Source organism: Rattus norvegicus, chromosome 2 (genome assembly GCF_036323735.1).
Source record: "Rattus norvegicus strain BN/NHsdMcwi chromosome 2, GRCr8, whole genome shotgun sequence".
NCBI lineage: Eukaryota > Metazoa > Chordata > Mammalia > Rodentia > Muridae > Rattus > Rattus norvegicus.
The window spans coordinates 117360098-117373354 of record NC_086020.1 but is presented as its reverse complement, the minus strand read 5'-3'; the positions used below and the strand labels follow the sequence as shown (position 1 = coordinate 117373354).

Genomic DNA, 13257 nt, shown 5'->3' with positions numbered 1-13257 from the left:
ATTACTTTTCATAGCAAAAATAGAATCTACTTTGAAGAGATGGAGTCTCTCTGTGGTGCCCCAGCTGGCTCCAAACTTCTGAATTCAAATGATTCTTCTGCCTCAGCCTTCTGAGTAGTTGGGACTACAGGGGCAGGCCACTCAGCTGTGTGAGGAATCTGACTCAGACAGAAGAATGAGAAAGAGCACTGGGGTTTGGAGATGTAGCTCCATTGGCAGAGAGAGCCTTGCCAGGCATCCATGAATCTCTGGCTCCTCCCCCAGCACTGTATAAATAGGATGTGGTAGTGAGCCTGCAATCCCAGAATTTGGGAAGTGGAGACAGAAGAATCAGAAGTTAAGGATTATCCTTAACTGCAAAGTCAGCTTGAGGCAAGCCTGGGTTACATTGGATCCTGTCTAAAAAAGACAAATTAAACCACCTCAGTTTTGAAAAGAGGTAGGTGAGGAGAAGACGATTGATATTAGACAGCATGGCTAACTAAGGATAAAATGCTTCATTGGACAAGAGGGTGAACAGGGAGAGCTGTGGAGGTACCTGAGATGCTCACCAGAAACAGAAGTGCTCACTAGAAAAAAGTAACAGTAAGGCTTGTAAACATGTCTCACCAGTGTATGTGTGTATGTATGTATATGTGTCTGTCTGTCTGCATGTGTGTCTGTCTGCCTAACTCTGTGTGTCTGTCTGTCTGCCTGCCTGCCCGCCCCTCGTCTGCCTGTCTGTCTGGTCTGTCTGGTCTGTCTGTCTGTCTGTCTGTCTGTCTGTCTGTCTGTCTGTCTCTGCCTCCCTACCCTGGATTACCAGTATGCATAGCTGTGCTGGACTTTTATGTGGGAGTGGTGGTAAATGGGTGTGAGAGATCAAACTCAGGTCTTCATACTTAGGTAACAAGAACTTTCCTGACTGGGCCACCTCCCCAGCCCCTCTTGGATCATTTAAAATACATGCCCATACAACAGGAAAATACTTTATTTTTTGAGACAGGGTTCCTCCATGTAGCTCTTGCTGTCCAGGAACTCATGCTGTAGACCAGGCCAACCTTGAACTCACAGAGATCCACCTGCCTCTCTCTGCCTTCTAAATGCTGAGGTTAATGCCGTGCTGCCATGCCTAACCCAGAATATAAAAACTTAAAAAAGATATATTTACATTTTGGTTCTTTTTTTTTTTTTCCGGAGCTGGGGACCGAGCCCAGGGCCTTGCGCTTCCTAGGCAAGCGCTCTACCACTGAGCTAAATCCCCAACCCCGATATATTTACATTTAATGCCTTATCCTTCCTTGACTATTGGAAAGGGCGTATATGTAGTAGATTTTAAAATGTGAATTTTACTAAACATCAAGCTTGCAACTGACCATCTCTGAGTCTCATCTTGTGGTCTTTTTTTTTTTTTTTTAAATTCTTTTTTTCGGAGCTGGGGACTGAACCCAGGGCCTTGTGCTTGCTAGGCAAGCGCTCTACCACTGAGCCAAATCCTCAACCCCCATCTTGTGGTCTTTACCATCAGACAGAGAGCCATCCCAGAATTCCAGGTGTGAGGAAAGAGTGGGGATTTCTTTTGAAATAATCGTTTAAAAAAATCAAATTTAATAAAATCTTTCACTTGAAACTAAGTGAAGATAAATATTAGTAGATATTATTATATGGTAACATACACTACTATATATTACTGTAAACCATATAGCCATTAGTAAGTTATATGACCAATATAAATATTAGTAGTAAGATTAAATGGTAACAGGGTTGAAAAAGGAAGAAAGTAAAATTTGTTTCAGATCATACCTCAGTCAAGAAGAAGAATTTACCCCAGTCTCCATACATACACAGAATTATCCAGACAAAGCTGAAGTGACACCCACAGACGCATGTATATAAGTACCCCAGCTAAGAAACACTATTGATATTTATGTTTATTTCATTTAATATTTATATGCAGAACCTAAACTTTTGCCAGTTTCCCTCACTGTCCTTGGAACACGGAAAACACTGCAATCCTGGGAAGGCATAAAACTGCTTTACCAGGAGTCCGCCCCGCCACAGAACACAGAGAGTGTTGTCCTCTGGGAGAGAAGGAAGCCATTTAAATTCAGGGGACAGATTCTCAACACTAGCAAGCTATTTTTAGCTAAAACTCTAGTTTAATTTGGAAACTGAGCAGTTAAGGCCTTCGTCTCTTTTTTGGATTGACTTTTCAGATGGTCATAGATAGTTCTGCCTGTGGAAAAGTCCATCTCCAAAAGGAGCTCTTGAAACATTTCAAAGAACATATAATTCAAAAGATGGTCAAAAGCAAAGGCCAGGCGAGGGCTTTGGAAGCGTTGTTGATCTTCAGACTGGCGTTTTTAAATCCGTGGTGCAACCAAACAACTAATAGAACGCACTCATAGCGGGTTGACTCAAGCAGAGTTTGGGGGCCACGCCAGCCTGACAGGACAGTGAGCTGCCCCCAGGCTGCCTGGAGGCCTGACCAGAATAAAGACTGAGGAATCCCTGGGCTTTCCAGACTCCACAGTGATCCATTTAGAAGTGTCCCCCAGGATTGGGGGCCATTGCTGGGATTTCAGTCTCACACTTTTTTCCAGGATAACCTAAATTCAAACTTAATTAAAACCATTCATTTGTTTGTATTTTTTAATTGGTTTTTTTATTTATTTACATTTCAAATGTTATCCCCTTTCCTGGTTTCCTGTTCATAAGCCCCCTATCCCATCCCCCTCCCTCTTCTTCTATGAGGGTGTTCCCTCACCCATCCACCCACCCCTTCCTGCCTCCCCGCCCTGACATTCCCCTACACTGAGAGTTCCAGCCTTAGCAGGACCAAGGGCTTCTCCTCCCATTGGTGCCCAACAAGGCCATCCTCTGCTACATATGCAGCTCGAGTCATGGGTCAGTCCATGTATAGTCTTTGGGAAGTGGTTTAGTCCCTGGGAGCTCTGGTTGGTTGGTATTGTTGTTCTTGTGGGGTTGCAAGTCCCTTCAGCTCCTTCAATCCTTTCTCTAACTCTCCATGGGGGACCCCGTTCTCGGTTCAATGGTTGGCTGCTAGCACCAGATACACTTCAAGAGTTTGGCTGAATGAGGCTCAAAGTTTCTGGATTGGACAGGTGATAGTCTTCCCACCAGGGCCGTTCTGCTGGGCAGTAGTAATCTTTCTCCATGAGAAAATATCACAAGGTCACTTTATGAGAAGCACTGAAGGAGGTATCCAGCAAGACAGAGTTTGGAATTTTCTAGCCACTGTTTTTTATTTATATTTTAAGACAGGGCCTTATGTAGTTCAGGCTGACCTCAAACTCATTAAGTAGAAGAGGGTGACTTTGAACTCCTGATCCTCCTACCTCTACCTCCTGAATGCTGAGATTAAAGGTGTATGTGACCATGCCCATTTTGTGCAGTGCTGGGGACCAAAGTGAGGTCTTTCCTGGCAGCACTCTAATACTTAGCCACATTTTCAGTCTACCTCTCTTTTTTAAACGCTTACGTAGTACAATATAGCGTTCAGTATGTGTTCAATACCACTCAAACATGACAGGTCGTTCCATGAGCCCCTACAATTCCCCAGACTTCTACACAGATAGATGCCACTTAACTTGGAATGGTCATCATCAAGAAATCTGACAATAAATGCTGTCAGGGTTGTGGGGCAACGAGGATCTCTAATTCACTGCTGCTGGGAGTACGAACTGCTACAGGCATTGTACAAATCGACCTGGAGATTTTTCAAAAAATTAATACATAATTGTGATTTGAACCTGCTGTACCATGCCTAGGCATATACTCAAAGTACTCCATATCCTCCCTCCCCGTCCTGAGACAGGATTTCTTTGTATTGAGAAGGCTAGGCTGACTCCATGGCAGGCTTCAAATTGGCAGTTAAGGAGTCTAGGTCTAAATCTCTGTCTCCAAGAGCTGGGCAGTTCTAAGTAAGTCCAGGCCTCAGAAGCTGCCCCACCATCTGGCCTGAGGCAAGGACAATGGGTGGGCAACAGTTTCCAGATTTCCTCAGCTACTTCCTCAGCAACAGTTTCCAGACCTCCCCAGCAAGTTTCCAGCCCCATACCTCAGTAATTGAACATCCATAGACATGAACCCAACAGAACAACATAGAGGTCACCTACCCCAGAATTCCCTAATGTGCTTTAAATCAGGCCTGCAAGCTTACCTGGTTGTCTCTCTACTCTAGTTATGGGAGGCCCCAGCATGCTGGACTTCTGCAGAATAAAATATTCTTTGCATTTACATACCATTCGAGTCTAGGATATCACTCATCGGAAAATCATGAACCATCAGAATATAGTGCCTTCCTCGATGATGCCTGAGCCTTAGGTGCAGGAGTCGTGGTACCGATATATGATCTGAGACAACGCTGAATCTTGATTGCTTGTGATTTTCTGTTATGGTGTCTGTCTGCTGCAGAGAAAGGTCTCCTTGATGAACAGTGACTACATTTACAAGGGTATAAGGAAAAACATTTAGAGTGCATTTTGGGACTGTGCTAGCTCCCTACAGTGTCGGCTGTCGGTCCTTCCTTAAGATCCACCACTTCATTGGCGCTGGTAGTTGGATAGGTGTCCAGTACCAGGCAGGAATCACCATGACAGAGAGCAAGTTTTGGAGGAAAGGGTTTGTTTGGTTTATTCTGCCACATTTCTAGTTCATCAGTGAAGGAGACTAAGGTAGGAACTCAAGCAGAACAGGAACCTGGAGGCAGGAGCTGATGTAGAGGCCATGGAGGGGTGCTGCTTTCTGGCTTGTTCCTCATGGCTTGCTCAGCTGCTTTCTTATGGAACCCAGGACCACCCACAGTGGGCTGGGCCCTCCTACTTTAATAGAGAAACATTAATAAAATATACTACACACTTGCCTGCAGTCCGATCTTACGGAGGCATTTTCTCTTTTGAGTTTTCCTTCCTCTCAGATGACTCCAGTTTGTGTCAAGTTAACATAAAAACTAGGCCAGCACACAAACCAAACAACTACTAATATTCAGTAAAAAATAAAATTATTTAAAATATTTTCTAGTATATGTCATTTTTATAGATAAAAGTGAATTTGCATATGGGTGCACTTGTGTACTATTTCATCATAGCATTAGAAATCCTAGCTTGGACAATTTGTAAAACTATTATATATTCCTATATACCTGAGGTTGTGTAAACATTTCTCAGGTGAGAAGAGGCCGTAGCAGAAAATGTTTAAGCAGCCATGGTCTGTGGCCCTTTTCCCTGACATTAGTCAGGAATGCATTCTTTTGCATGGAACCTTTAGTAACATAGTCATGACTTCTGGGACAAAAATCTTGATAACAAGAACTTTTTTTTTTAATTGACAATATTTTTCATGTTTTGGGGAGTAGGGAACACATGTACCATGGCATGTACGAAGGTCAAAGGCCCATTTGAGGGACTCCTTTCTCTTCTCTCATGTGGGTCCCAAGGATCAAATCGGGTCATCTGGCTTGACAGTAGGTGCTTTTACACACTGAAGTATTTTACCAGTCCCCCTGAGAAAAGCTACCAGAAGAAAGACCTGCCTCCTGAGGTGTCTGTTCATCTTGGTATGAAGGTGGCAAGGAAGAGAAGCTTCAGAGAGAGGATCACACTGGGACTCAGTGTAACCTTCAAAGGCACATCCCCAGTGTCCCATTCCCTCCAACCCGCTCCACCTCCCAAATTACACAGACAATTGGGGACTAAGCACTTAAAACAGCCTGTGGGGAACCACAGTAAGAACCTACTCAGGGGAGGGAATTGTATTATTTTCTCATTACTGTGACCAAATACCTAACAAGAGTCAACTGAACAAAGGAACTGGTTATTTAGGCTACAGTGTGAGGGTTTGGTCTATCCTAGTGGGGAAGGCAGGGCTGCAGGAGCCAGAGAACAGAAAGGCCACACCCCAGACACCCATTTCCTCCAGCTATTGTCCCCCTCCTAAAGGCTCCATACTTTAAAAACAGCGCCTCCAGCTGGACAGGTACAGGAATTAACCAAATACATGGACAATTGAAACAGAGAAGCATGTGATGTGGGATAAGCTCTGGGCACCAAGAGTGCTCGTGAGACTTGACCCAGCCAGAGAGGCCAGAGTGGACTTCTTTGAGTATGAGGAACCTAAGAAGAGGCCATGTCATCGTGGAGAGCCCTGCTGGTCCAGATGCTGCCACCGGGCTTTGGTTCAGCTATACCCACTTGCCCTCTGCGGCAATCAATCTATCACCGGTCTGAGTATTTTGGAAGCTGTGAGTGAGCAGGGCAACAAAGAAACAAAATTCACCACCTCTCAGGCCACCCTTCTCTAGTTGCTCAGAGTCTTATCTCCCAGGCAACCAGTGCTGTGCTGACGTCAGAGTTAAAAATGGAACACAAACTAACATCTGTAGCAGAGATAAAAAAAAATAATTCCGTTTCAGCTTGTGCACAGCTCCCACAAGGGGCACACGGGCCATACCCCTCTCAGTAGCTTTCGGGTACGGGCAAGGAAAATGAGTGTAGATTCAACTAGGACACCAGGTGGAAAAGATGGCGTTGGAGGTCACTTCGCTGTGTCGCTGGACCTCTCTCCAGAAAGGTCGGATCTCAATTCTGTAAAGGGGAAATGCATTTTTAACAAAGCTAGGCTGGGGGATATAGCCCGGTGGTTGGAGTTCTTGCCTAATCTGCACACATCCTAGGTTTGATTTCCTGCACTACATGAAAGGGTAGGATAGTACATATCTGCAGGAGGCAGGAGTTCAGGGTCATCCTTGACTCTAGCCAAGTTCAAGGGCGGCTGGGCTACATCAGACCCTTCCTTCAAGAAAGAAGGAAAGAAGGAAAGAAGGAAGGAAGGAAGGAAGGAAGGAAGGAAGGAAGGAAGGAAGGAAGGAAGGGAGGGAGGGAGGAAGGAAGGAAGGAAGGAAGAATGGAGGACAGGTCAGATGTAGAGGCACATGCCTTTAACTGATGCACTAGAGAGGCAGAGACAGATAGACCTCTGTGAGTTAAAGGCCACCCTGCTCTATGTACCAGGGTCCAGAGGTGATTTGAAAGAAAATGGCACCCAGAGGCTCATAGGGAGCGGTATTATTTGGAGTGGGCGTGGCCTTGTTGGAGGAAGTATGTCACTGTGGGTGGGCTTTGAGGTCTCATATGATCAAGCCAGGCCCAGTGTGCGTCTCCTTCCAGCTGCCTACCAATCCATAGGTAGAACTCTAAGCTCTGCTCCAGCACCAAGTCTGCCTGCAATCTGGCATGCTTCCCAACATAGTGATAAAGGACTAAGCCTCTGAACTCTAAGTCAGCCATAATTAAGTATTTTCCTTTATAAGAGTTGCCCTAGTCACAGTGTCAATTCACAGCAGTAGAAACCCTAACTAAGACAGAGATCTTACCTAACATTTTTAATGGAGTAAACAGGAAGCACATTCAGACAGGGCTTGTCCTTCCCTGGCTCGGGTCTTGGGTCTCTCTCATTTCAGGTCATGACTTCCACCAGCTCATCAGGAAGAAGGACATGAGGCCAAGAGAGAGCTGGTCTCCTCTGGCCTCACATCTGGATGCCACTGGACAGATTTACTTTTTGGAAGTTAGCTTCTGAATGTGTCACAGATACATGCACCTTCGAGTCAGGACTGCAAACTCAGCAGTTACGAAACAGCCAGGCCGGTGAGAGACGCCCGGGCAGCGGTTGCAGGATGTCAATGGTAAGCTCGAGTTTCACACTATCTCTTCACTAACTGGTGGTTCTCCTATCTGCCTTTCCACTTTGGTGTTTTCCGTCTTTAAAAAGCCAAAGCGTGTTTTCTAGTGAAGTGTGGAAACAGTGTTGTGAGCTACCACCTCTGCGAAGACAGATTTGATCTTTTGCTGGCTGAGAAATGATAGTCTCAGAGATAAAGAAAGAGGTTGGGAAGGTGGGCGGTCAGCGAAATCCACACCGGAAGGACGACCTGCAAGCTACTGCGTGGCATACCACGTGACATCGTGCAAGCATCCTCTGTCAGCAGCCGCTGCCCCCTGAGGCCTTGGTGTGGACATTCCTGTGTCAGTGAGCGACAGGGAGCACCTAACAGCCATGCTTGGGCTCGGTACTCACCAAGCTATTTCCACATTCAGTTCAGTTTCTCCTGCTCTGTCCACAGTCATTAAAGCAAACCTAAATATACACTTTGGTAGTTTTACTTCTCTTCCTGAACTAACGGATGGGTAGTGGTCTAATTTTACAAATTGACTGCTTTTCAAAATAAACTTTACTGTTAAAAAAATTTGCAAGTAAGTAAAACACCAAACACCAACTTGTAATACAATTTCCCACGTTAATTGAACTTGCCATGCTCTCGCCTCATCTGCTAAGTCCTGAGGGTGGTTTGGTTTCAGGGTAGTGGTCTTTCTGACCTCAGTGAGGAAGCACAGCACTTCGTGCTTATATTTATAGTCTCAAAATCACTCATGTCTCCAAGGAGCCTTGGTTGCTTTCGTGGGAAGCAGGATTTAAAGGCCACAAACTGTGCTTTGCAAAAGACAAATCTAGGAAATACTGGAACTTCTTAAAACTCACAAGCTCATACTGACACTTCCAATTCACATTTAACATTAAAGGATGTGTGTGTGTGTGTGTGTGTGTGTGTGTGTGTGTGTGTGTGTGTGTGTAAGTGAACAATTGCCAGAGGGCAATCTCTGGTGTTGTTCCTTAGCACTCGTCCATCTTTATTTTGAGGTAGGGTCTCTGTCTGACTTGAAATCCACTAAGTAGTCTACACTGACCAGCTAGGAAGCCCCAAGGACTCACCTGTCTCTTCCTCTCCAAAGCTGGAATTCTAAGTGTGCAACAACATCCAGCCTTTTTTTTTTTTTAATTAATGTGGTCTGGGGTATTGAATTCAGGTCCCCCACACTTGCAAATCACTTTACTGAGTCATGTCCTCGGCTCAGAATAGAACTTTTAAAAAGTAGGACCCACTGAGGGGCCTGACCTAGAGGGGACCGTGGGACTTTGGCCTCTTCTTCCTCTTCCTGTGTTTTGCCTTCTGGCCATGAAGTAAGCCACTTTACTTTACCACGGGCTCCAGCTGCGATGTGGTTCTCCTCACAGATCCAAAGTCACATGACCACTGCCATGGGCTAAAATCTCATAAATTCTAGCCAAACAAAAGCGCTGCATTCTCCTCTTTCTGTTTGTCTTTGGCATACCACTATACTGATGGGAAACTGGCTAACAAGGCGTCCCTTCCTCTTCCCGACTTATTTATTTATTTCTAGGATTACTTTTCTTTTGATTAAATATATAAAATGTTAACATGCTACAGAGTCTGACGCCACAGGAAGGTGCGCTGAGCAGAACTACTTCAGTTTCTATTTTTGTTAACTTTGGTTCGTTTATTTCTTTCAACCCTACTCCCCTGTCTCACACAACTCTTAAGAGGAGGGTAACCCTAGCAGCCCTGCACCCCTGGCTGCTCCACTGGTCTTGACTCAGCTGAGCCCACACATCTCCCACGGTGCCACAGATCTCTGAGGACAGGCCACTGTGGTCACCTAAGAGAGTGTCTGCGTTTCTCTTCCACTGGGATTTGTCAGTTAAGAGTCATTAGGGATAACTGGTACATCGGCCTTCCCGAACTTCCTGCCTTCAGTTTTGCCTCCTATTTGCAGTTCTTGGGTTCTCCTAACCACCAAGCATCAAAATTCCTCCATTGTGTTTAGTCCTCATATTCTGTCAATAACTAGAGTGGGTGGGCAGCCCCTCAGTTAACAATTTCTGGGCATCAACCGTGTGCCAAGGTTACGGTGAATGAGACACAATCCGAGAGCCTTGCAGCATACCCAGCTGTGGGAAAGACACAGGAACACATCAGTGGTGCCAGTGTGATGCTGAGGGCGGTGACAGACAGGAAGGCAGTGGGGGAGAAGAAAACATCCATGAATCAGGACTCAGAGATGGTTCCTGGACTGTGCTGGGGTGGAGGAAAGTGGGAATCAGAGAAAAGCACGGTGAGAACAGGACAAGAACGGGAAGAGCGAGTTGGAGGAAACCGGAAGTTAATGAAGAGGCTGGCCACAAAGTCAGAGAGCTGCCTGTCTCTGTCCTCCAAGCTGCAGCCCCAGCCCTAGCATGCGCTTCTTAAATTACACTTCTCATTATATGTCTTCACTGTTTTCAATCCTTCTCTGAGAGTTAAAGTAAGAATGGAGGGAGGGACAGAGGGAGGGAGGACTAAATGAAGGAAGGAGGGAGGGAATGGAAGGAAGGTAGGAAGTAGGAAGGGAATCAAGGTAGGGAAAGGAGGGAGAAAAAAGAAACGGAAAGAAGAAAGGGGCCAGTCAGACTTCTCTGTGGATAAGTGTCCCCACTACCAGCCCGATGACTTGAGTTGTTTTGCCGGGTCCCACACGATTGATGGAGTGGCTGCTCCAAGTTGTCCTCTGACCCCACCCACGTGCTGTGCATACACTCATACAATAGACGATTAAAGCAAAATAAAGAAATGAAGTCAATCCTTTTCATGGTAGGTAGATCAGCTCTTCATATCTGGGTCTCTAAGTCAGCCTTCTTCTTCTGCCATACTGTGACTGTTCACATACGTCTAAGAATTTTGGAAGGAAGAATCTCTTCCTTCCTTCCTTTCCTCCTTCCTTCCTTCCCTTCTTTCCTGAACTCTCAGGGAAGCCATCCAAGGTTTGAGAACAGCGAAGACATATAAGTGTATTTTTAGGAGCATATACTGGCGCTGGGGATACAGCTTGGGGATGGAACACAAAGCTTTGGAAGTTGAGCAAAGAGCAAACTTTAGCAGGAAATGATATGCATCTTTAATCCCAGCACTTGGTGGCCAGAGGCAGGCTGATCTCTGAGGCCAGCCTGGTCTACGTAGTGATTTCCAGGCCAGCAAGGGCTGCCTAGTGAAACCCTGTCTCAAGAAAAAAAATAGAGTGATGATTGAAAATGGAGACGAACCCAACTAGAAAAGGACTGGTGCCATAATTCAAGGGAGAAAGGATTCCTGAACTAGAGTATTGCAGAGAGATGGGGTGTGAGAGGAGCAGTTGGTTCCCTGAATGGTGTGAAGGAAAAAGAGACTTGGCAAGCAGACAACGACTGTAGAACACACTCAGAATTCTAGTTTGGACAATTAGGATGGCTTGTGGCACCACTCAATAGGAATGAAGAAACAGCAGCAGTCTGGAGGATGAGCTGTCGGGATGATAGTATCTAGCTCATGTCACTACAGGTCACTACACATAGTCACTACTGTCATGTGGGTCCTGCGGGTCCATGACGTAGGAAGGGCTGTGCTTTCTAGGCAACATGCAACAGATCACAGGGTAAGGATTAGGATGTGCAAGCAGGACTAGAGGGGGCTGTGTAGAGAGACAGAAAACAGCAGAGACATGAATGTTAATAGGGATGAGAGCTTGTGTTTGAGGGGCATGGGCAAAGCAAAGCACTTTGGGAACCAAGACACAAACCCTGGATTGCTTTGGTGTCAACGAAGGCTGCAGCCCAGAGCTCCTGCTAAGCCCTTCTCTATAAAGAATTCATCAGCCTTTTCTTTCATGTTAACATCACCAGGCGTTTCCCTGGCACCCTTCAGTTTAACTTAATATAATTGTCTTCCTTTAAACTAAATTATTTTACATGTGTATGTTTGTGTCTGTGTGAACTCGTGTGCATGCAGGTATATTTGCCTGTGTGTGTGTACACAAGACCAAAGGAGAGCCTCAGGTGTCCTCTTCCACCATCCCCTCCCTGCCTATTCCTGAGGCAGTTTCTTCCCGAACCTGGGACTCCATCTCAGCTGGACTGGAAACCAGGAAGCTCCAGCAATGTTCCTGTTTCTACCCCTCCAGCTAGTATGACAAGTGTTTGAAGGGACCCCAGTTTGTTATGAGGGACCTGGGATACAAACACCCATGTGCCTAATTTTGGAGCAATGGCTGTGTCATGTCTCAGTCCCCTCTCTTTTGCTTGGTGTACCCTGGATGTTAGAAGAGAACATCAAAGCCTCTAGAACTTGTGTTACCAACGATTGTGAGCCACCACACAGGTGTAGGGAACTGAACCAAGGTCCCGTGCAAAACCAGCAAGTGGGTTTAATCTCTGAGCTTGGCCCCTTTTTAAATTTCTAAACAATATGACATGATCACTTCATGTGCCATGAAATTATCTATACTATGGTTTTAATGACTTCACGGTAGTCTACTTCTAGTCAGATCTGGAACTGGGTAGTTTGTTTTCAGTTTTTGGTGTTAAAAACTACGAAGATCAAGGACTGGAGAGATGACTCAGCAGTTAAAACCACTGTCTGCTCTTTTAGAGGTCATGAGTTCAATTCCCAACAACCACATGGTGGCTCACAACCACCTGTAAAGGGATCTGATGTACTCTTCTGGGCAGATAGAGCACTCATATACATACAATAAATAAATCTTACACACACACACACTGCAGATCAAGCTACCTTTCCCTTCTTCACACTCATAGCACATCACCAGTGCTGGACATCATGTCACCACTCATCAGAAACACTTCATGGTTTTGTATTGTTAGTTAATTTCTAAACACTTGAACCTTAGCTTTCTATCGTTGGCATCAGTCAGCAGAGGTCAGTTAGGCTATGATAACAAAGAAGCCCCCAATCTCAGAAATATACAGTGTGAGGAACAAAGATTCTCACTCCACACTGGAGACTCCAAACATGAGGCCATTTATATTATGGCTTTGCAAAGTTGGTTGCTAGCCCAGAACAGCAAGCAGGCTGTCTGAGAACAGGGATGTTTTCTGTCTCTTAATGAAGTTGAAGGCATGGGTTTGTCTCCCAAGTTTTACATCTTTGTCACCTCTGTGGGATTTTAGGGAAGTTGGCTTGGGGGTTGAGGCTGTAACTGCATGAGCAGACTCCAGCAGGACTCCTGCATTTTCTGTTCATTTGTAGCCAAGCGACTCAAGGCGCTTCTGGAAATGGACCATGGCTTTTATTTCTTAGAACAGCAACAATAGAAGACTTGTTTCTCAGTTCCGTTTCAGCTTGGCTGTGGGCTAGCCATGACTCACCTTCATGAGCTCCTTGCTTTAGGATCTGGGTTGAACAAGCAACCTTCATCTTGGACTCACTCTTCTTTAGTAGAGGGAGGTAATGACATCTCTTAATGATGCTTACAAAACTTTTGCTTACAAGTGTTGTCCATAGATCCCTGTTTCACTGCTCTTTCTTTGTCTTAATTAGGGTTTTATTGCCGTGAAGAGACGCTATGACCAAGGCAACTCTTATAAAGACAA

The 13257-nt window shown here is 45.4% G+C and overlaps 1 long non-coding RNA gene across 1 annotated transcript; it reads left to right on the top strand.

The window, feature by feature from the left end:
• Positions 1–6239: 6239 nt before the first annotated feature.
• On the top strand, positions 6240–8147 carry LOC102546477 (uncharacterized). Its single transcript, XR_351624.4, has 2 exons — positions 6240–6570; positions 7460–8147. It is a non-coding gene; the product is annotated as an uncharacterized LOC102546477 (long non-coding RNA).
• The last annotated feature ends 5110 nt before the right edge of the window (positions 8148–13257 follow it).